The sequence below is a fragment of the Phyllobates terribilis genome, unplaced genomic scaffold (assembly GCF_046119375.1).
Source record: "Phyllobates terribilis strain yellow unplaced genomic scaffold, ASM4611937v1 Scaffold_13__5_contigs__length_258822181, whole genome shotgun sequence".
Lineage (NCBI taxonomy): Eukaryota > Metazoa > Chordata > Amphibia > Anura > Dendrobatidae > Phyllobates > Phyllobates terribilis.
The window spans coordinates 64546006-64570151 of NW_027362773.1; positions in this window are offsets into that span (position 1 = coordinate 64546006).

Sequence of the window (24146 nt, forward strand, 5' to 3'; positions counted from 1 at the left end):
TGCTTCGGAAAACTTCCATTGTTCGCAGAATTCCTCTGAAGTTTAAAAATGCTTTAGAACTTTTCCATTGTTCTCTTAATTCCGTGTAGTTTAAAAATGCTTCGGAACTCTTCCATTGTTCTCGGAATTCTGCTGAAGTTTAAAAATGCTTCGGAACTCTTCCATTGTTTTTGGAATTCTACTGAAGTTTAAATATGCTTCGGAACTCTTCCATTGTTATCGGAATTCTACTGACATTTAAAAATGCTTCGGAACTCTACAATTGTTCTCGGAATTCCGCTGAAGTTTAAAAATGCTTCGGAACTCTTCCATTGTTCTCGGAATTCTGCTGACATTTAAATATGCTTCGGAACTCTTCCATTGTTATCGGAATTCTACTGACATTTAAAAATGCTTCGGAACTCTACAATTGTTCTCGGATTTCCGCTGAAGTTTAAAAATGCTTCGGAACTCTTCCATTGTTTTTGTAATTCTACTGAAGTTTAAAAATGCTTCGGAACTCTTTCATTGTTCTCGGAATTCTACTGAAGTTTAAAAATGCTTCACAACTCTTCCATTTTTCTCGGAATTCCGCTGACATTTAAAAATGCTTCGGAACTCTTCCATTGTTCTCGGAATTCCGCTGAAGTGTAAAAATGCTTCCGAACTCTTCCATTTTTCTCGGAATTCCGCTGACATTTAAAAATGCTTCGGAACTCTTCCATTGTTCTCGGAATTCTGCTGAAGTTTAAAAATGCTTCGGAACTCTTCCATTGTTCTCGGAATTCTGCTGACATTTAAAAATGCTTCGGAACTCTTCCATTGTTCTCGGAATTCTGCTGAAGTTTAAAAATGCTTCGGAACTCTTCCATTGTTCTCGGAATTCTGCTGAAGTTTAAAAATGCTTCGGAACTCTTCCATTGTTTTTGTAATTCTACTGAAGTTTAAAAATGCTTCGGAACTCTTCCATTTTTCTCGGAATTCCGCTGACATTTAAAAATGCTTCGGAACTCTTCCATTGTTCTCGGAATTCTGCTGAAGTTTAAAAATGCTTCGGAACTCTTCCATTGTTTTTGGAATTCTACTGAAGTTTAAATTTGCTTCGGAACTGTTCCATTGTTCTCGGAATTCTGCTGAAGTTTAAAAATGCTTCGGAACTCTTCCATTGTTTTTGTAATTCTACTGAAGTTTAAAAATGCTTCGGAACTCTTCCATTGTTCTCGGAATTTCGCTGAGGTTTAAAAATGCTTCGGAACTCTTCCATTGTTCTTGGAATTCCGCTGAAGTGTAAAAATGCTTCGGAACTCTTCCATTGTTCTCGGAATTCTGCTGATTTTTAAAAATGCTTCGGAACTCTTCCATTGTTCTCGGAATTCTGCTGAAGTTTAAAAATGCTTCGGAACTCTTCCATTGTTTTTGTAATTCTACTGAAGTTTAAAAATGCTTCGGAACTCTTCCATTGTTCTCGGAATTCTACTGAAGTTTAAAAATGCTTCACAACTCTTCCATTTTTCTCGGAATTCCGCTGACATTTAAAAATGCTTCGGAACTCTTCCATTGTTCTCGGAATTCTGCTGAAGTTTAAAAATGCTTCGGAACTCTTCCATTGTTTTTGGAATTCTACTGAAGTTTAAATATGCTTTGGAACTCTTCCATTGTTATCGGAATTCTACTGACATTTAAAAATGCTTCGGAACTCTACAATTGTTCTCGGAATTCCGCTGAAGTTTAAAAATGCTTCGGAACTCTTCCATTGTTCTCGTAATCCTGCTGATGTTTAAAAATGCTTCGGAACTCTTCCATTGTTCTCAGAATCCCTTTGATGTTTAAAAATGCTTCGGAATTCTTAATTTGTTCTGGGAATTCCGCTGAAGTTTAAAAATGCTTCGGAACTCTTCCATTATTCTCGGAATTCCGCTGAAGTTTAAAAATGCTTCGGAACTCTTCCATTGTTCTCGGAATTCTGCTGACATTTAAATATGCTTCGGAACTCTTCCATTGTTATCGGAATTCTACTGACATTTAAAAATGCTTCGGAACTCTACAATTGTTCTCGGATTTCCGCTGAAGTTTAAAAATGCTTCGGAACTCTTCCATTGTTTTTGTAATTCTACTGAAGTTTAAAAATGCTTCGGAACTCTTTCATTGTTCTCGGAATTCTACTGAAGTTTAAAAATGCTTCACAACTCTTCCATTTTTCTCGGAATTCCGCTGACATTTAAAAATGCTTCGGAACTCTTCCATTGTTCTCGGAATTTCGCTGAGGTTTAAAAATGCTTCGGAACTCTTCCATTGTTCTCGGAATTCCGCTGAAGTGTAAAAATGCTTCCGAACTCTTCCATTTTTCTCGGAATTCCGCTGACATTTAAAAATGCTTCGGAACTCTTCCATTGTTCTCGGAATTCTGCTGAAGTTTAAAAATGCTTCGGAACTCTTCCATTGTTCTCGGAATTCTGCTGACATTTAAAAATGCTTCGGAACTCTTCCATTGTTCTCGGAATTCTGCTGAAGTTTAAAAATGCTTCGGAACTCTTCCATTGTTCTCGGAATTCTGCTGAAGTTTAAAAATGCTTCGGAACTCTTCCATTGTTTTTGTAATTCTACTGAAGTTTAAAAATGCTTCGGAACTCTTCCATTTTTCTCGGAATTCCGCTGACATTTAAAAATGCTTCGGAACTCTTCCATTGTTCTCGGAATTCTGCTGAAGTTTAAAAATGCTTCGGAACTCTTCCATTGTTTTTGGAATTCTACTGAAGTTTAAATTTGCTTCGGAACTCTTCCATTGTTCTCGGAATTCTGCTGAAGTTTAAAAATGCTTCGGAACTCTTCCATTGTTTTTGTAATTCTACTGAAGTTTAAAAATGCTTCGGAACTCTTCCATTGTTCTCGGAATTTCGCTGAGGTTTAAAAATGCTTCGGAACTCTTCCATTGTTCTTGGAATTCCGCTGAAGTGTAAAAATGCTTCGGAACTCTTCCATTGTTCTCGGAATTCTGCTGACATTTAAAAATGCTTCGGAACTCTTACATTGTTCTCGGAATTCTGCTGAAGTTTAAAAATGCTTCGGAACTCTTCCATTGTTTTTGTAATTCTACTGAAGTTTAAAAATGCTTCGGAACTCTTCCATTGTTCTCGGAATTTCGCTGAGGTTTAAAAATGCTTCGGAACTCTTCCATTGTTCTCGGAATTCCGCTGAAGTGTAAAAATGCTTCCGAACTCTTCCATTTTTCTCGGAATTCCGCTGACATTTAAAAATGCTTCGGAACTGTTCCATTGTTCTCGGAATTCTGCTGAAGTTTAAAAATGCTTCGGAACTCTTCCATTGTTTTTGTAATTCTACTGAAGTTTAAATATGCTTCGGAACTCTTCCATTGTTATCGGAATTCTACTGACATTTAAAAATGCTTCGGAACTCTACACTTGTTCTCGGAATTCCGCTGAAGTTTAAAAATGCTTCGGAACTCTTCCATTGTTCTCGGAATTCTGCTGACATTTAAAAATGCTTCGGAACTCTTCCATTGTTCTCGGAATTCTGCTGAAGTTTAAAAATGCTTCGGAACTCTTCCATTGTTTTTGTAATTCTACTGAAGTTTAAAAATGCTTCGGAACTCTTCCATTTTTCTCGGAATTCCGCTGACATTTAAAAATGCTTCGGAACTCTTCCATTGTTCTCGGAATTATGCTGACATTTAAAAATGCTTCGGAACTCTTCCATTGTTCTCGGAATTCTGCTGAAGTTTAAAAATGCTTCGGAACTCTTCCATTGTTTTTGAAATTCTACTGAAGTTTAAAATTGCTTCGGAACTCTTCCATTGTTCTCGGAATTTCGCTGAGGTTTAAAAATGCTTCGGAACTCTTCCATTGTTCTTGGAATTCCGCTGAAGTGTAAAAATCCTTCGGAACTCTTCCATTGTTCTCGGAATTCTGCTGAAGTTTAAAAATGCTTCGGAACTCTTCCATTGTTTTTGGAATTCTACTGAAGTTTAAATATGCTTCGGAACTCTTCCATTGTTATCGGAATTCTACTGACATTTAAAAATGCTTCGGAACTCTACAATTGTTCGCGGAATTCCGCTGAAGTTTAAAAATGCTTCGGAAATCTTCCATTGTTCTCGGAATTCTGCTGACATTTAAAAATGCTTCGGAACTCTTCCATTGTTCTCGGAATTCTGCTGAAGTTTAAAAATGCTTCGGAACTCTTCCATTGTTTTTGTAATTCTACTGAAATTTAAAAATGCTTCGGAACTCTTCCATTGTTCTCGGAATTCTACTGAAGTTTAAAAATGCTTCACAACTCTTCCATTGTTCTCAGAATTCCGCTGAAGTTGAAAAATGCTTCGGAACACTTCCATTGTTCGCAGAATTTCTCTGAAGTTTAAAAATGCTTCTGAACTCTTCCGTTTTTCTCGGAATTCCGTTAAGTTTAAAAATGCTTCGGAACTCTTCCATTGTTCTCAGAATTCTGCTGATGTTTAAAAATGCTTCGGAACTCTTCCATTGTTCTCGTAATCCTGCTGATGTTTAAAAATGCTTCGGAACTCTTCCATTGTTCTCAGAATTCCGCTGAAGTTTAAAAATGCTTTGGATTTCTTCTCTTGTTCTCGAAATTCCACTGACGTTTAAAAGTGCTTCGGAAAACTTCCATTGTTCGCAGAATTCCTCTGAAGTTTAAAAATGCTTTAGAACTTTTCCATTGTTCTCTTAATTCCGTGTAGTTTAAAAATGCTTCGGAACTCTTCCATTGTTCTCGGAATTCTGCTGAAGTTTAAAAATGCTTCGGAACTCTTCCATTGTTTTTGGAATTCTACTGAAGTTTAAATATGCTTCGGAACTCTTCCATTGTTATCGGAATTCTACTGACATTTAAAAATGCTTCGGAACTCTACAATTGTTCTCGGAATTCCGCTGAAGTTTAAAAATGCTTCGGAACTCTTCCATTGTTCTCGGAATTCTGCTGACATTTAAATATGCTTCGGAACTCTTCCATTGTTATCGGAATTCTACTGACATTTAAAAATGCTTCGGAACTCTACAATTGTTCTCGGATTTCCGCTGAAGTTTAAAAATTCTTCGGAACTCTTCCATTGTTTTTGTAATTCTACTGAAGTTTAAAAATGCTTCGGAACTCTTTCATTGTTCTCGGAATTCTACTGAAGTTTAAAAATGCTTCACAACTCTTCCATTTTTCTCGGAATTCCGCTGAAGTTTAAAAATGCTTCGGAACTCTTCCATTATTCTCGGAATTCCGCTGAAGTTTAAAAATGCTTCGGAACTCTTCCATTGTTCTCGGAATTCCGCTGACATTTAAAAATGCTTCGGAACTCTACAATTGTTCTCGGATTTCCGCTGAAGTTTAAAAATGCTTCGGAACTCTTCCATTGTTTTTGTAATTCTACTGAAGTTTAAAAATGCTTCGGAACTCTTTCATTGTTCTCGGAATTCTACTGAAGTTTAAAAATGCTTCACAACTCTTCCATTTTTCTCGGAATTCCGCTGACATTTAAAAATGCTTCGGAACTCTTCCATTGTTCTCGGAATTTCGCTGAGGTTTAAAAATGCTTCGGAACTCTTCCATTGTTCTCGGAATTCCGCTGAAGTGTAAAAATGCTTCCGAACTCTTCCATTTTTCTCGGAATTCCGCTGACATTTAAAAATGCTTCGGAACTCTTCCATTGTTCTCGGAATTCTGCTGAAGTTTAAAAATGCTTCGGAACTCTTCCATTGTTCTCGGAATTCTGCTGACATTTAAAAATGCTTCGGAACTCTTCCATTGTTCTCGGAATTCTGCTGAAGTTTAAAAATGCTTCGGAACTCTTCCATTGTTCTCGGAATTCTGCTGAAGTTTAAAAATGCTTCGGAACTCTTCCATTGTTTTTGTAATTCTACTGAAGTTTAAAAATGCTTCGGAACTCTTCCATTTTTCTCGGAATTCCGCTGACATTTAAAAATGCTTCGGAACTCTTCCATTGTTCTCGGAATTCTGCTGAAGTTTAAAAATGCTTCGGAACTCTTCCATTGTTTTTGGAATTCTACTGAAGTTTAAATTTGCTTCGGAACTCTTCCATTGTTCTCGGAATTCTGCTGAAGTTTAAAAATGCTTCGGAACTCTTCCATTGTTTTTGTAATTCTACTGAAGTTTAAAAATGCTTCGGAACTCTTCCATTGTTCTCGGAATTTCGCTGAGGTTTAAAAATGCTTCGGAACTCTTCCATTGTTCTTGGAATTCCGCTGAAGTGTAAAAATGCTTCGGAACTCTTCCATTGTTCTCGGAATTCTGCTGACATTTAAAAATGCTTCGGAACTCTTCCATTGTTCTCGGAATTCTGCTGAAGTTTAAAAATGCTTCGGAACTCTTCCATTGTTTTTGTAATTCTACTGAAGTTTAAAAATGCTTCGGAACTCTTCCATTGTTCTCGGAATTCTACTGAAGTTTAAAAATGCTTCACAACTCTTCCATTTTTCTCGGAATTCCGCTGACATTTAAAAATGCTTCGGAACTCTTCCATTGTTCTCGGAATTCTGCTGAAGTTTAAAAATGCTTCGGAACTCTTCCATTGTTTTTGGAATTCTACTGAAGTTTAAATATGCTTTGGAACTCTTCCATTGTTATCGGAATTCTACTGACATTTAAAAATGCTTCGGAACTCTACAATTGTTCTCGGAATTCCGCTGAAGTTTAAAAATGCTTCGGAACTCTTCCATTGTTCTCGTAATCCTGCTGATGTTTAAAAATGCTTCGGAACTCTTCCATTGTTCTCAGAATCCCTTTGATGTTTAAAAATGCTTCGGAATTCTTAATTTGTTCTGGGAATTCCGCTGAAGTTTAAAAATGCTTCGGAACTCTTCCATTATTCTCGGAATTCCGCTGAAGTTTAAAAATGCTTCGGAACTCTTCCATTGTTCTCGGAATTCTGCTGACATTTAAAAATGCTTCGGAACTCTTCCATTGTTCTCGGAATTCTGCTGAAGTTTAAAAATGCTTCGGAACTCTTCCATTGTTCTCGGAATTCTGCTGAAGTTTAAAAATGCTTCGGAACTCTTCCATTGTTTTTGTAATTCTACTGAAGTTTAAAAATGCTTCGGAACTCTTCCATTTTTCTCGGAATTCCGCTGACATTTAAAAATGCTTCGGAACTCTTCCATTGTTCTCGGAATTCTGCTGAAGTTTAAAAATGCTTCGGAACTCTTCCATTGTTTTTGGAATTCTACTGAAGTTTAAATTTGCTTCGGAACTCTTCCATTGTTCTCGGAATTCTGCTGAAGTTTAAAAATGCTTCGGAACTCTTCCATTGTTTTTGTAATTCTACTGAAGTTTAAAAATGCTTCGGAACTCTTCCATTGTTCTCGGAATTTCGCTGAGGTTTAAAAATGCTTCGGAACTCTTCCATTGTTCTTGGAATTCCGCTGAAGTGTAAAAATGCTTCGGAACTCTTCCATTGTTCTCGGAATTCTGCTGACATTTAAAAATGCTTCGGAACTCTTACATTGTTCTCGGAATTCTGCTGAAGTTTAAAAATGCTTCGGAACTCTTCCATTGTTTTTGTAATTCTACTGAAGTTTAAAAATGCTTCGGAACTCTTCCATTGTTCTCGGAATTTCGCTGAGGTTTAAAAATGCTTCGGAACTCTTCCATTGTTCTCGGAATTCCGCTGAAGTGTAAAAATGCTTCCGAACTCTTCCATTTTTCTCGGAATTCCGCTGACATTTAAAAATGCTTCGGAACTGTTCCATTGTTCTCGGAATTCTGCTGAAGTTTAAAAATGCTTCGGAACTCTTCCATTGTTTTTGTAATTCTACTGAAGTTTAAATATGCTTCGGAACTCTTCCATTGTTATCGGAATTCTACTGACATTTAAAAATGCTTCGGAACTCTACACTTGTTCTCGGAATTCCGCTGAAGTTTAAAAATGCTTCGGAACTCTTCCATTGTTCTCGGAATTCTGCTGACATTTAAAAATGCTTCGGAACTCTTCCATTGTTCTCGGAATTCTGCTGAAGTTTAAAAATGCTTCGGAACTCTTCCATTGTTTTTGTAATTCTACTGAAGTTTAAAAATGCTTCGGAACTCTTCCATTTTTCTCGGAATTCCGCTGACATTTAAAAATGCTTCGGAACTCTTCCATTGTTCTCGGAATTATGCTGACATTTAAAAATGCTTCGGAACTCTTCCATTGTTCTCGGAATTCTGCTGAAGTTTAAAAATGCTTCGGAACTCTTCCATTGTTTTTGAAATTCTACTGAAGTTTAAAATTGCTTCGGAACTCTTCCATTGTTCTCGGAATTTCGCTGAGGTTTAAAAATGCTTCGGAACTCTTCCATTGTTCTTGGAATTCCGCTGAAGTGTAAAAATCCTTCGGAACTCTTCCATTGTTCTCGGAATTCTGCTGAAGTTTAAAAATGCTTCGGAACTCTTCCATTGTTTTTGGAATTCTACTGAAGTTTAAATATGCTTCGGAACTCTTCCATTGTTATCGGAATTCTACTGACATTTAAAAATGCTTCGGAACTCTACAATTGTTCGCGGAATTCCGCTGAAGTTTAAAAATGCTTCGGAAATCTTCCATTGTTCTCGGAATTCTGCTGACATTTAAAAATGCTTCGGAACTCTTCCATTGTTCTCGGAATTCTGCTGAAGTTTAAAAATGCTTCGGAACTCTTCCATTGTTTTTGTAATTCTACTGAAATTTAAAAATGCTTCGGAACTCTTCCATTGTTCTCGGAATTCTACTGAAGTTTAAAAATGCTTCACAACTCTTCCATTGTTCTCAGAATTCCGCTGAAGTTGAAAAATGCTTCGGAACACTTCCATTGTTCGCAGAATTTCTCTGAAGTTTAAAAATGCTTCTGAACTCTTCCGTTTTTCTCGGAATTCCGTTAAGTTTAAAAATGCTTCGGAACTCTTCCATTGTTCTCAGAATTCTGCTGATGTTTAAAAATGCTTCGGAACTCTTCCATTGTTCTCGTAATCCTGCTGATGTTTAAAAATGCTTCGGAACTCTTCCATTGTTCTCAGAATCCCTTTGATGTTTAAAAATGCTTCGGAATTCTTAATTTGTTCTGGGAATTCCGCTGAAGTTTAAAAATGCTTCGGAACTCTTCCATTATTCTCGGAATTCCGCTGAAGTTTAAAAATGCTTCGGAACTCTTCCATTGTTCTCGGAATTCTGCTGACATTTAAAAATGCTTCGGAACTCTTCCATTGTTCTCGGAATTCTGCTGAAGTTTAAAAATGCTTCGGAACTCTTCCATTGTTCTCGGAATTCTGCTGAAGTTTAAAAATGCTTCGGAACTCTTCCATTGTTTTTGTAATTCTACTGAAGTTTAAAAATGCTTCGGAACTCTTCCATTTTTCTCGGAATTCCGCTGACATTTAAAAATGCTTCGGAACTCTTCCATTGTTCTCGGAATTCTGCTGAAGTTTAAAAATGCTTCGGAACTCTTCCATTGTTTTTGGAATTCTACTGAAGTTTAAATTTGCTTCGGAACTCTTGCATTGTTCTCGGAATTCTGCTGAAGTTTAAAAATGCTTCGGAACTCTTCCATTGTTTTTGTAATTCTACTGAAGTTTAAAAATGCTTCGGAACTCTTCCATTGTTCTCGGAATTTCGCTGAGGTTTAAAAATGCTTCGGAACTCTTCCATTGTTCTTGGAATTCCGCTGAAGTGTAAAAATGCTTCGGAACTCTTCCATTGTTCTCGGAATTCTGCTGACATTTAAAAATGCTTCGGAACTCTTACATTGTTCTCGGAATTCTGCTGAAGTTTAAAAATGCTTCGGAACTCTTCCATTGTTTTTGTAATTCTACTGAAGTTTAAAAATGCTTCGGAACTCTTCCATTGTTCTCGGAATTTCGCTGAGGTTTAAAAATGCTTTGGAACTCTTCCATTGTTCTCGGAATTCCGCTGAAGTGTAAAAATGCTTCCGAACTCTTCCATTTTTCTCGGAATTCCGCTGACATTTAAAAATGCTTCGGAACTGTTCCATTGTTCTCGGAATTCTGCTGAAGTTTAAAAATGCTTCGGAACTCTTCCATTGTTTTTGTAATTCTACTGAAGTTTAAATATGCTTCGGAACTCTTCCATTGTTATCGGAAATCTACTGACATTTAAAAATGCTTCGGAACTCTACACTTGTTCTCGGAATTCCGCTGAAGTTTAAAAATGCTTCGGAACTCTTCCATTGTTCTCGGAATTCTGCTGACATTTAAAAATGCTTCGGAACTCTTCCATTGTTCTCGGAATTCTGCTGAAGTTTAAAAATGCTTCGGAACTCTTCCATTGTTTTTGTAATTCTACTGAAGTTTAAAAATGCTTCGGAACTCTTCCATTTTTCTCGGAATTCCGCTGACATTTAAAAATGCTTCGGAACTCTTCCATTGTTCTCGGAATTATGCTGACATTTAAAAATGCTTCGGAACTCTTCCATTGTTCTCGGAATTCTGCTGAAGTTTAAAAATGCTTCGGAACTCTTCCATTGTTTTTGAAATTCTACTGAAGTTTAAAATTGCTTCGGAACTCTTCCATTGTTCTCGGAATTTCGCTGAGGTTTAAAAATGCTTCGGAACTCTTCCATTGTTCTTGGAATTCCGCTGAAGTGTAAAAATCCTTCGGAACTCTTCCATTGTTCTCGGAATTCTGCTGAAGTTTAAAAATGCTTCGGAACTCTTCCATTGTTTTTGGAATTCTACTGAAGTTTAAATATGCTTCGGAACTCTTCCATTGTTATCGGAATTCTACTGACATTTAAAAATGCTTCGGAACTCTACAATTGTTCGCGGAATTCCGCTGAAGTTTAAAAATGCTTCGGAAATCTTCCATTGTTCTCGGAATTCTGCTGACATTTAAAAATGCTTCGGAACTCTTCCATTGTTCTCGGAATTCTGCTGAAGTTTAAAAATGCTTCGGAACTCTTCCATTGTTTTTGTAATTCTACTGAAATTTAAAAATGCTTCGGAACTCTTCCATTGTTCTCGGAATTCTACTGAAGTTTAAAAATGCTTCACAACTCTTCCATTGTTCTCAGAATTCCGCTGAAGTTGAAAAATGCTTCGGAACACTTCCATTGTTCGCAGAATTTCTCTGAAGTTTAAAAATGCTTCTGAACTCTTCCGTTTTTCTCGGAATTCCGTTAAGTTTAAAAATGCTTCGGAACTCTTCCATTGTTCTCAGAATTCTGCTGATGTTTAAAAATGCTTCGGAACTCTTCCATTGTTCTCGTAATCCTGCTGATGTTTAAAAATGCTTCGGAACTCTTCCATTGTTCTCAGAATTCCGCTGAAGTTTAAAAATGCTTTGGATTTCTTCTCTTGTTCTCGAAATTCCACTGACGTTTAAAAGTGCTTCGGAAAACTTCCATTGTTCGCAGAATTCCTCTGAAGTTTAAAAATGCTTTAGAACTTTTCCATTGTTCTCTTAATTCCGTGTAGTTTAAAAATGCTTCGGAACTCTTCCATTGTTCTCGGAATTCTGCTGAAGTTTAAAAATGCTTCGGAACTCTTCCATTGTTTTTGGAATTCTACTGAAGTTTAAATATGCTTCGGAACTCTTCCATTGTTATCGGAATTCTACTGACATTTAAAAATGCTTCGGAACTCTACAATTGTTCTCGGAATTCCGCTGAAGTTTAAAAATGCTTCGGAACTCTTCCATTGTTCTCGGAATTCTGCTGACATTTAAATATGCTTCGGAACTCTTCCATTGTTATCGGAATTCTACTGACATTTAAAAATGCTTCGGAACTCTACAATTGTTCTCGGATTTCCGCTGAAGTTTAAAAATTCTTCGGAACTCTTCCATTGTTTTTGTAATTCTACTGAAGTTTAAAAATGCTTCGGAACTCTTTCATTGTTCTCGGAATTCTACTGAAGTTTAAAAATGCTTCACAACTCTTCCATTTTTCTCGGAATTCCGCTGAAGTTTAAAAATGCTTCGGAACTCTTCCATTATTCTCGGAATTCCGCTGAAGTTTAAAAATGCTTCGGAACTCTTCCATTGTTCTCGGAATTCCGCTGACATTTAAAAATGCTTCGGAACTCTACAATTGTTCTCGGATTTCCGCTGAAGTTTAAAAATGCTTCGGAACTCTTCCATTGTTTTTGTAATTCTACTGAAGTTTAAAAATGCTTCGGAACTCTTTCATTGTTCTCGGAATTCTACTGAAGTTTAAAAATGCTTCACAACTCTTCCATTTTTCTCGGAATTCCGCTGACATTTAAAAATGCTTCGGAACTCTTCCATTGTTCTCGGAATTTCGCTGAGGTTTAAAAATGCTTCGGAACTCTTCCATTGTTCTCGGAATTCCGCTGAAGTGTAAAAATGCTTCCGAACTCTTCCATTTTTCTCGGAATTCCGCTGACATTTAAAAATGCTTCGGAACTCTTCCATTGTTCTCGGAATTCTGCTGAAGTTTAAAAATGCTTCGGAACTCTTCCATTGTTCTCGGAATTCTGCTGACATTTAAAAATGCTTCGGAACTCTTCCATTGTTCTCGGAATTCTGCTGAAGTTTAAAAATGCTTCGGAACTCTTCCATTGTTCTCGGAATTCTGCTGAAGTTTAAAAATGCTTCGGAACTCTTCCATTGTTTTTGTAATTCTACTGAAGTTTAAAAATGCTTCGGAACTCTTCCATTTTTCTCGGAATTCCGCTGACATTTAAAAATGCTTCGGAACTCTTCCATTGTTCTCGGAATTCTGCTGAAGTTTAAAAATGCTTCGGAACTCTTCCATTGTTTTTGGAATTCTACTGAAGTTTAAATTTGCTTCGGAACTCTTCCATTGTTCTCGGAATTCTGCTGAAGTTTAAAAATGCTTCGGAACTCTTCCATTGTTTTTGTAATTCTACTGAAGTTTAAAAATGCTTCGGAACTCTTCCATTGTTCTCGGAATTTCGCTGAGGTTTAAAAATGCTTCGGAACTCTTCCATTGTTCTTGGAATTCCGCTGAAGTGTAAAAATGCTTCGGAACTCTTCCATTGTTCTCGGAATTCTGCTGACATTTAAAAATGCTTCGGAACTCTTCCATTGTTCTCGGAATTCTGCTGAAGTTTAAAAATGCTTCGGAACTCTTCCATTGTTTTTGTAATTCTACTGAAGTTTAAAAATGCTTCGGAACTCTTCCATTGTTCTCGGAATTCTACTGAAGTTTAAAAATGCTTCACAACTCTTCCATTTTTCTCGGAATTCCGCTGACATTTAAAAATGCTTCGGAACTCTTCCATTGTTCTCGGAATTCTGCTGAAGTTTAAAAATGCTTCGGAACTCTTCCATTGTTTTTGGAATTCTACTGAAGTTTAAATATGCTTTGGAACTCTTCCATTGTTATCGGAATTCTACTGACATTTAAAAATGCTTCGGAACTCTACAATTGTTCTCGGAATTCCGCTGAAGTTTAAAAATGCTTCGGAACTCTTCCATTGTTCTCGTAATCCTGCTGATGTTTAAAAATGCTTCGGAACTCTTCCATTGTTCTCAGAATCCCTTTGATGTTTAAAAATGCTTCGGAATTCTTAATTTGTTCTGGGAATTCCGCTGAAGTTTAAAAATGCTTCGGAACTCTTCCATTATTCTCGGAATTCCGCTGAAGTTTAAAAATGCTTCGGAACTCTTCCATTGTTCTCGGAATTCTGCTGACATTTAAAAATGCTTCGGAACTCTTCCATTGTTTTTGTAATTCTACTGAAGTTTAAAAATGCTTCGGAACTCTTCCATTGTTCTCGGAATTCTACTGAAGTTTAAAAATGCTTCACAACTCTTCCATTGTTCTCGGAATTCCGCTGAAGTTTAAAAATGCTTCGGAACTCTTGCATTGTTCCCGGAATTCTGCTGCAGTTTATAAATGCTTCGGAACTCTTCCATTGTTATCGGAATTCCGCTGAAGTTTAAAAATGCTTCGCAACACTTCCATTGTTCGCAGAATTTATCTGAAGTTTAAAAATGCTTCGGAACTCTTCCATTGTTCTCGGAATTCCGTGAAGTTTAAAAATGCTTCGAAACTCTTCCATTGTTCTCGGAATCCTGCTCATGTTTAAAAATGCTTCGGAACTCTTCCATTGTTCTCAGAATCCCTTTGATGTTTAAAAATGCTTCGGAATTCTTCCATTGTTCTCGGAATTCCGCTGAAGTTTAAAAATGCTTCGGAACACTTCCATTGTTCGCAGAATTTCTCTGAAGTTTAAAAATGCTTCGGAACTCTTCCATTGTTCTCGGAATTCCGTGAAGTTTAAAAATGCTTCGAAACTCTTCCATTGTTCTCGGAATCCTGCTCATGTTTAAAAATGCTTCGAAACTCTTCCATTGTTCTCAGAATCCCTTTGATGTTTAAAAATGCTTCGGAACTCTTCCATTGTTCTCAGAATTATGCTGACGCTTAAAAATGCTTCGGAACTCTTCCATTGTTCTCGTAATCCTGCTGATGTTTAAAAAGGCTGCGGAACTCGTCCATTGTTCTCGGAATTCCGATGAAGTTTAAAAATGCTTCGGAACTCTTCCATTGTTCCCGGATGTCCGTAGAAGTTTAAAAATGCTTCGTAATTCTTAAATTGTTTTCGGAATTCCGCTGAAGTTTAAAAATGCTTCGGAACTCTTTCATTGTTCTCAGAATTCTGCTAACGTTTAAAAATGCTTCAGAACACTTCCATTGTTCTCAGAATTCCGCTGAAGTGTAAAAATGCTTCGGAACTCTACAATTGTTCGCGGAATTCCGCTGAAGTTTAAAAATGCTTCGGAAATCTTCCATTGTTCTCGGAATTCTGCTGAAGTTTAAAAATGCTTCGGAACTCTTCCATTGTTTTTGGAATTCTACTGAAGTTTAAATATGCTTCGGAACTCTTCCATTGTTATCGGAATTCTACTGACATTTAAAAATGCTTCGGAACTCTACAATTGTTCTCGGAATTCCGCTGAAGTTTAAAAATGCTTCGGAACTCTTCCATTGTTCTCGGAATTCTGTTGACATTTAAAAATGCTTCGGAACTCTTCCATTGTTCTCGGAATTCTGCTTAAGTTTAAAAATGCTTCGGAACTCTTCCATTGTTTTTGTAATTCTACTGAAGTTTAAAAATGCTTCGGAACTCTTCCATTGTTCTCGGAATTTCGCTGAGGTTTAAAAATGCTTCGGAACTCTTCCATTGTTCTCGGAATTCCGCTGAAGTGTAAAAATGCTTCCGAACTCTTCCACTTTTCTCGGAATTCCGCTGACATTTAAAAATGCTTCGGAACTCTTCCATTGTTCTCGGAATTCTGCTGAAGTTTAAAAATGCTTCGGAACTCTTCCATTGTTTTTGTAACTCTACTGAAGTTTAAAATTGCTTCGGAACTCTTCCATTGTTCTCGGAATTTCGCTGAGGTTTAAAAATGCTTCGGAACTCTTCCATTGTTCTTGGAATTCCGCTGAAGTGTAAAAATGCTTCGGAACTCTTCCATTGTTCTCGGAATTCTGCTGAAGTTTAAAAATGCTTCGGAACTCTTCCATTGTTTTTGGAATTCTACTGAAGTTTAAATATGCTTCGGAACTCTTCCATTGTTATCGGAATTCTACTGACATTTAAAAATGCTTCGGAACTCTACAATTGTTCGCGGAATTCCGCTGAAGTTTAAAAATGCTTCGGAAATCTTCCATTGTTCTCGGAATTCTGCTGACATTTAAAAATGCTTCGGAACTCTTCCATTGTTCTCAGAATTCCGCTGAAGTTTAAAAATGCTTTGGATTTCTTCTCTTGTTCTCGAAATTCCACTGACGTTTAAAAGTGCTTCGGAAAACTTCCATTGTTCGCAGAATTCCTCTGAAGTTTAAAAATGCTTTAGAACTTTTCCATTGTTCTCTTAATTCCGTGTAGTTTAAAAATGCTTCGGAACTCTTCCATTGTTCTCGGAATTCTGCTGAAGTTTAAAAATGCTTCGGAACTCTTCCATTGTTTTTGGAATTCTACTGAAGTTTAAATATGCTTCGGAACTCTTCCATTGTTATCGGAATTCTACTGACATTTAAAAATGCTTCGGAACTCTACAATTGTTCTCGGAATTCCGCTGAAGTTTAAAAATGCTTCGGAACTCTTCCATTGTTCTCGGAATTCTGCTGACATTTAAATATGCTTCGGAACTCTTCCATTGTTATCGGAATTCTACTGACATTTAAAAATGCTTCGGAACTCTACAATTGTTCTCGGATTTCCGCTGAAGTTTAAAAATGCTTCGGAACTCTTCCATTGTTTTTGTAATTCTACTGAAGTTTAAAAATGCTTCGGAACTCTTTCATTGTTCTCGGAATTCTACTGAAGTTTAAAAATGCTTCACAACTCTTCCATTTTTCTCGGAATTCCGCTGACATTTAAAAATGCTTCGGAACTCTTCCATTGTTCTCGGAATTCCGCTGAAGTGTAAAAATGCTTCCGAACTCTTCCATTTTTCTCGGAATTCCGCTGACATTTAAAAATGCTTCGGAACTCTTCCATTGTTCTCGGAATTCTGCTGAAGTTTAAAAATGCTTCGGAACTCTTCCATTGTTCTCGGAATTCTGCTGACATTTAAAAATGCTTCGGAACTCTTCCATTGTTCTCGGAATTCTGCTGAAGTTTAAAAATGCTTCGGAACTCTTCCATTGTTCTCGGAATTCTGCTGAAGTTTAAAAATGCTTCGGAACTCTTCCATTGTTTTTGTAATTCTACTGAAGTTTAAAAATGCTTCGGAACTCTTCCATTTTTCTCGGAATTCCGCTGACATTTAAAAATGCTTCGGAACTCTTCCATTGTTCTCGGAATTCTGCTGAAGTTTAAAAATGCTTCGGAACTCTTCCATTGTTTTTGGAATTCTACTGAAGTTTAAATTTGCTTCGGAACTCTTCCATTGTTCTCGGAATTCTGCTGAAGTTTAAAAATGCTTCGGAACTCTTCCATTGTTTTTGTAATTCTACTGAAGTTTAAAAATGCTTCGGAACTCTTCCATTGTTCTCGGAATTTCGCTGAGGTTTAAAAATGCTTCGGAACTCTTCCATTGTTCTTGGAATTCCGCTGAAGTGTAAAAATGCTTCGGAACTCTTCCATTGTTCTCGGAATTCTGCTGACATTTAAAAATGCTTCGGAACTCTTCCATTGTTCTCGGAATTCTGCTGAAGTTTAAAAATGCTTCGGAACTCTTCCATTGTTTTTGTAATTCTACTGAAGTTTAAAAATGCTTCGGAACTCTTCCATTGTTCTCGGAATTCTACTGAAGTTTAAAAATGCTTCACAACTCTTCCATTTTTCTCGGAATTCCGCTGACATTTAAAAATGCTTCGGAACTCTTCCATTGTTCTCGGAATTCTGCTGAAGTTCAAAAATGCTTCGGAACTCTTCCATTGTTTTTGGAATTCTACTGAAGTTTAAATATGCTTTGGAACTCTTCCATTGTTATCGGAATTCTACTGACATTTAAAAATGCTTCGGAACTCTACAATTGTTCTCGGAATTCCGCTGAAGTTTAAAAATGCTTCGGAACTCTTCCATTGTTCTCGTAATCCTGCTGATGTTTAAAAATGCTTCGGAACTCTTCCATTGTTCTCAGAATCCCTTTGATGTTTAAAAATGCTTCGGAATTCTTAATTTGTTCTGGGAATTCCGCTGAAGTTTAAAAATGCTTCGGAACTCTTCCATTATTCTCGGAATTCCGCTGAAGTTTAAAAATGCTTCGGAACTCTTCCATTGTTCTCGGAATTCTGCTGACATTTAAATATGCTTCGGAACTCTTCCATTGTTATCGGAATTCTACTGACATTTAAAAATGCTTCGGAACTCTACAATTGTTCTCGGATTTCCGCTGAAGTTTAAAAATGCTTCGGAACTCTTCCATTGATTTTGTAATTCTACTGAAGTTTAAAAATGCTTCGGAACTCTTTCATTGTTCTCGGAATTCTACTGAAGTTTAAAAATGCTTCACAACTCTTCCATTTTTCTCGGAATTCCGCTGACATTTAAAAATGCTTCGGAACTCTTCCATTGTTCTCGGAATTTCGCTGAGGTTTAAAAATGCTTCGGAACTCTTCCATTGTTCTCGGAATTCCGCTGAAGTGTAAAAATGCTTCCGAACTCTTCCATTTTTCTCGGAATTCCGCTGACATTTAAAAATGCTTCGGAACTCTTCCATTGTTCTCGGAATTCTGCTGAAGTTTAAAAATGCTTCGGAACTCTTCCATTGTTCTCGGAATTCTGCTGACATTTAAAAATGCTTCGGAACTCTTCCATTGTTCTCGGAATTCTGCTGAAGTTTAAAAATGCTTCGGAACTCTTCCATTGTTCTCGGAATTCTGCTGAAGTTTAAAAATGCTTCGGAACTCTTCCATTGTTTTTGTAATTCTACTGAAGTTTAAAAATGCTTCGGAACTCTTCCATTTTTCTCGGAATTCCGCTGACATTTAAAAATGCTTCGGAACTCTTCCATTGTTCTCGGAATTCTGCTGAAGTTTAAAAATGCTTCGGAACTCTTCCATTGTTTTTGGAATTCTACTGAAGTTTAAATTTGCTTCGGAACTCTTCCATTGTTCTCGGAATTCTGCTGAAGTTTAAAAATGCTTCGGAACTCTTCCATTGTTTTTGTAATTCTACTGAAGTTTAAAAATGCTTCGGAACTCTTCCATTGTTCTCGGAATTTCGCTGAGGTTTAAAAATGCTTCGGAACTCTTCCATTGTTCTTGGAATTCCGCTGAAGTGTAAAAATGCTTCGGAACTCTTCCATTGTTCTCGGAATTCTGCTGACATTTAAAAATGCTTCGGAACTCTTCCATTGTTCTCGGAATTCTGCTGAAGTTTAAAAATGCTTCGGAACTCTTCCATTGTTTTTGTAATTCTACTGAAGTTTAAAAATGCTTCGGAACTCTTCCATTGTTCTCGGAATTCTACTGAAGTTTAAAAATGCTTCACAACTCTTCCATTTTTCTCGGAATTCCGCTGACATTTAAAAATGCTTCGGAACTCTTCCATTGTTCTCGGAATTCTGCTGAAGTTTAAAAATGCTTCGGAACTCTTCCATTGTTTTTGGAATTCTACTGAAGTTTAAATATGCTTTGGAACTCTTCCATTGTTATCGGAATTCTACTGACATTTAAAAATGCTTCGGAACTCTACAATTGTTCTCGGAATTCCGCTGAAGTTTAAAAATGCTTCGGAACTCTTCCATTGTTCTCGTAATCCTGCTGATGTTTAAAAATGCTTCGGAACTCTTCCATTGTTCTCAGAATCCCTTTGATGTTTAAAAATGCTTCGGAATTCTTAATTTGTTCTGGGAATTCCGCTGAAGTTTAAAAATGCTTCGGAACTCTTCCATTGTTCTCGGAATTCTGCTGACATTTAAAAATGCTTCGGAACTCTTCCATTGTTTTTGTAATTCTACTGAAGTTTAAAAATGCTTCGGAACTCTTCCATTGTTCTCGGAATTCTACTGAAGTTTAAAAATGCTTCACAACTCTTCCATTGTTCTCGGAATTCCGCTGAAGTTTAAAAATGCTTCGGAACTCTTGCATTGTTCCCGGAATTCTGCTGCAGTTTATAAATGCTTCGGAACTCTTCCATTGTTATCGGAATTCCGCTGAAGTTTAAAAATGCTTCGCAACACTTCCATTGTTCGCAGAATTTCTCTGAAGTTTAAAAATGCTTCGGAACTCTTCCATTGTTCTCGGAATTCCGTGAAGTTTAAAAATGCTTCGAAACTCTTCCATTGTTCTCGGAATCCTGCTCATGTTTAAAAATGCTTCGGAACTCTTCCATTGTTCTCAGAATCCCTTTGATGTTTAAAAATGCTTCGGAATTCTTCCATTGTTCTCGGAATTCCGCTGAAGTTTAAAAATGCTTCGGAACACTTCCATTGTTCGCAGAATTTCTCTGAAGTTTAAAAATGCTTCGGAACTCTTCCATTGTTCTCGGAATTCCGTGAAGTTTAAAAATGCTTCGAAACTCTTCCATTGTTCTCGGAATCCTGCTCATGTTTAAAAATGCTTCGGAACTCTTCCATTGTTCTCAGAATCCCTTTGATGTTTAAAAATGCTTCGGAACTCTTCCATTGTTCTCAGAATTATGCTGACGCTTAAAAATGCTTCGGAACTCTTCCATTGTTCTCGTAATCCTGCTGATGTTTAAAAAGGCTGCGGAACTCGTCCATTGTTCTCGGAATTCCGATGAAGTTTAAAAATGCTTCGGAACTCTTCCATTGTTCCCGGATGTCCGTAGAAGTTTAAAAATGCTTCGTAATTCTTAAATTGTTTTCGGAATTCCGCTGAAGTTTAAAAATGCTTCGGAACTCTTTCATTGTTCTCAGAATTCTGCTAACGTTTAAAAATGCTTCAGAACACTTCCATTGTTCTCAGAATTCCCTGAAGTTTAAAAATGCTTCGGAACTCTTCCATTGTTCTCGGAATTCCGCTGAAGTTTAAAAATGCTTCGGAACTCTTCCATTGTTTTTGGAATTCTACTGAAGTTTAAATATGCTTCGGAACTCTTCCATTGTTATCGGAATTCTACTGACATTTAAAAATGCTTCGGAACTCTACAATTGTTCTCGGAATTCCGCTGAAGTTTAAAAATGCTTCGGAACTCTTCCATTGTTCTCGGAATTCTGCTGACATTTAAAAATGCTTCGGAACTCTTCCATTGTTCTCGGAATTCTGCTTAAGTTTAAAAATGCTTCGGAACTCTTCCATTGTTTTTGGAATTCTACTGAAGTTTAAATTTGCTTCGGAACTCTTCCATTGTTCTCGGAATTCTGCTGAAGTTTAAAAATGCTTCGGAACTCTTCCATTGTTTTTGTAATTCTACTGAAGTTTAAAAATGCTTCGGAACTCTTCCATTGTTCTCGGAATTTCGCTGAGGTTTAAAAATGCTTCGGAACTCTTCCATTGTTCTTGGAATTCCGCTGAAGTGTAAAAATGCTTCGGAACTCTTCCATTGTTCTCGGAATTCTGCTGACATTTAAAAATGCTTCGGAACTCTTCCATTGTTCTCGGAATTCTGCTGAAGTTTAAAAATGCTTCGGAACTCTTCCATTGTTTTTGTAATTCTACTGAAGTTTAAAAATGCTTCGGAACTCTTCCATTGTTCTCGGAATTCTACTGAAGTTTAAAAATGCTTCACAACTCTTCCATTTTTCTCGGAATTCCGCTGACATTTAAAAATGCTTCGGAACTCTTCCATTGTTCTCGGAATTCTGCTGAAGTTCAAAAATGCTTCGGAACTCTTCCATTGTTTTTGGAATTCTACTGAAGTTTAAATATGCTTTGGAACTCTTCCATTGTTATCGGAATTCTACTGACATTTAAAAATGCTTCGGAACTCTACAATTGTTCTCGGAATTCCGCTGAAGTTTAAAAATGCTTCGGAACTCTTCCATTGTTCTCGTAATCCTGCTGATGTTTAAAAATGCTTCGGAACTCTTCCATTGTTCTCAGAATCCCTTTGATGTTTAAAAATGCTTCGGAATTCTTAATTTGTTCTGGGAATTCCGCTGAAGTTTAAAAATGCTTCGGAACTCTTCCATTATTCTCGGAATTCCGCTGAAGTTTAAAAATGCTTCGGAACTCTTCCATTGTTCTCGGAATTCTGCTGACATTTAAATATGCTTCGGAACTCTTCCATTGTTATCGGAATTCTACTGACATTTAAAAATGCTTCGGAACTCTACAATTGTTCTCGGATTTCCGCTGAAGTTTAAAAATGCTTCGGAACTCTTCCATTGTTTTTGTAATTCTACTGAAGTTTAAAAATGCTTCGGAACTCTTTCATTGTTCTCGGAATTCTACTGAAGTTTAAAAATGCTTCACAACTCTTCCATTTTTCTCGGAATTCCGCTGACATTTAAAAATGCTTCGGAACTCTTCCATTGTTCTCGGAATTTCGCTGAGGTTTAAAAATGCTTCGGAACTCTTCCATTGTTCTCGGAATTCCGCTGAAGTGTAAAAATGCTTCCGAACTCTTCCATTTTTCTCGGAATTCCGCTGACATTTAAAAATGCTTCGGAACTCTTCCATTGTTCTCGGAATTCTGCTGAAGTTTAAAAATGCTTCGGAACTCTTCCATTGTTCTCGGAATTCTGCTGACATTTAAAAATGCTTCGGAACTCTTCCATTGTTCTCGGAATTCTGCTGAAGTTTAAAAATGCTTCGGAACTCTTCCATTGTTCTCGGAATTCTGCTGAAGTTTAAAAATGCTTCGGAACTCTTCCATTGTTTTTGTAATTCTACTGAAGTTTAAAAATGCTTCGGAACTCTTCCATTTTTCTCGGAATTCCGCTGACATTTAAAAATGCTTCGGAACTCTTCCATTGTTCTCGGAATTCTGCTGAAGTTTAAAAATGCTTCGGAACTCTTCCATTGTTTTTGGAATTCTACTGAAGTTTAAATTTGCTTCGGAACTCTTCCATTGTTCTCGGAATTCTGCTGAAGTTTAAAAATGCTTCGGAACTCTTCCATTGTTTTTGTAATTCTACTGAAGTTTAAAAATGCTTCGGAACTCTTCCATTGTTCTCGGAATTTCGCTGAGGTTTAAAAATGCTTCGGAACTCTTCCATTGTTCTTGGAATTCCGCTGAAGTGTAAAAATGCTTCGGAACTCTTCCATTGTTCTCGGAATTCTGCTGACATTTAAAAATGCTTCGGAACTCTTCCATTGTTCTCGGAATTCTGCTGAAGTTTAAAAATGCTTCGGAACTCTTCCATTGTTTTTGTAATTCTACTGAAGTTTAAAAATGCTTCGGAACTCTTCCATTGTTCTCGGAATTCTACTGAAGTTTAAAAATGCTTCACAACTCTTCCATTTTTCTCGGAATTCCGCTGACATTTAAAAATGCTTCGGAACTCTTCCATTGTTCTCGGAATTCTGCTGAAGTTTAAAAATGCTTCGGAACTCTTCCATTGTTTTTGGAATTCTACTGAAGTTTAAATATGCTTTGGAACTCTTCCATTGTTATCGGAATTCTACTGACATTTAAAAATGCTTCGGAACTCTACAATTGTTCTCGGAATTCCGCTGAAGTTTAAAAATGCTTCGGAACTCTTCCATTGTTCTCGTAATCCTGCTGATGTTTAAAAATGCTTCGGAACTCTTCCATTGTTCTCAGAATCCCTTTGATGTTTAAAAATGCTTCGGAATTCTTAATTTGTTCTGGGAATTCCGCTGAAGTTTAAAAATGCTTCGGAACTCTTCCATTATTCTCGGAATTCCGCTGAAGTTTAAAAATGCTTCGGAACTCTTCCATTGTTCTCGGAATTCTGCTGACATTTAAAAATGCTTCGGAACTCTTCCATTGTTTTTGTAATTCTACTGAAGTTTAAAAATGCTTCGGAACTCTTCCATTGTTCTCGGAATTCTACTGAAGTTTAAAAATGCTTCACAACTCTTCCATTGTTCTCGGAATTCCGCTGAAGTTTAAAAATGCTTCGGAACTCTTGCATTGTTCCCGGAATTCTGCTGCAGTTTATAAATGCTTCGGAACTCTTCCATTGTTATCGGAATTCCGCTGAAGTTTAAAAATGCTTCGCAACACTTCCATTGTTCGCAGAATTTATCTGAAGTTTAAAAATGCTTCGGAACTCTTCCATTGATCTCGGAATTCCGTGAAGTTTAAAAATGCTTCGAAACTCTTCCATTGTTCTCGGAATCCTGCTCATGTTTAAAAATGCTTCGGAACTCTTCCATTGTTCTCAGAATCCCTTTGATGTTTAAAAATGCTTCGGAATTCTTCCATTGTTCTCGGAATTCCGCTGAAGTTTAAAAATGCTTCGGAACACTTCCATTGTTCGCAGAATTTCTCTGAAGTTTAAAAATGCTTCGGAACTCTTCCATTGTTCTCGGAATTCCGTGAAGTTTAAAAATGCTTCGAAACTCTTCCATTGTTCTCGGAATCCTGCTCATGTTTAAAAATGCTTCGGAACTCTTCCATTGTTCTCAGAATCCCTTTGATGTTTAAAAATGCTTCGGAACTCTTCCATTGTTCTCAGAATTATGCTGACGCTTAAAAATGCTTCGGAACTCTTCCATTGTTCTCGTAATCCTGCTGATGTTTAAAAAGGCTGCGGAACTCGTCCATTGTTCTCGGAATTCCGATGAAGTTTAAAAATGCTTCGGAACTCTTCCATTGTTCCCGGATGTCCGTAGAAGTTTAAAAATGCTTCGTAATTCTTAAATTGTTTTCGGAATTCCGCTGAAGTTTAAAAATGC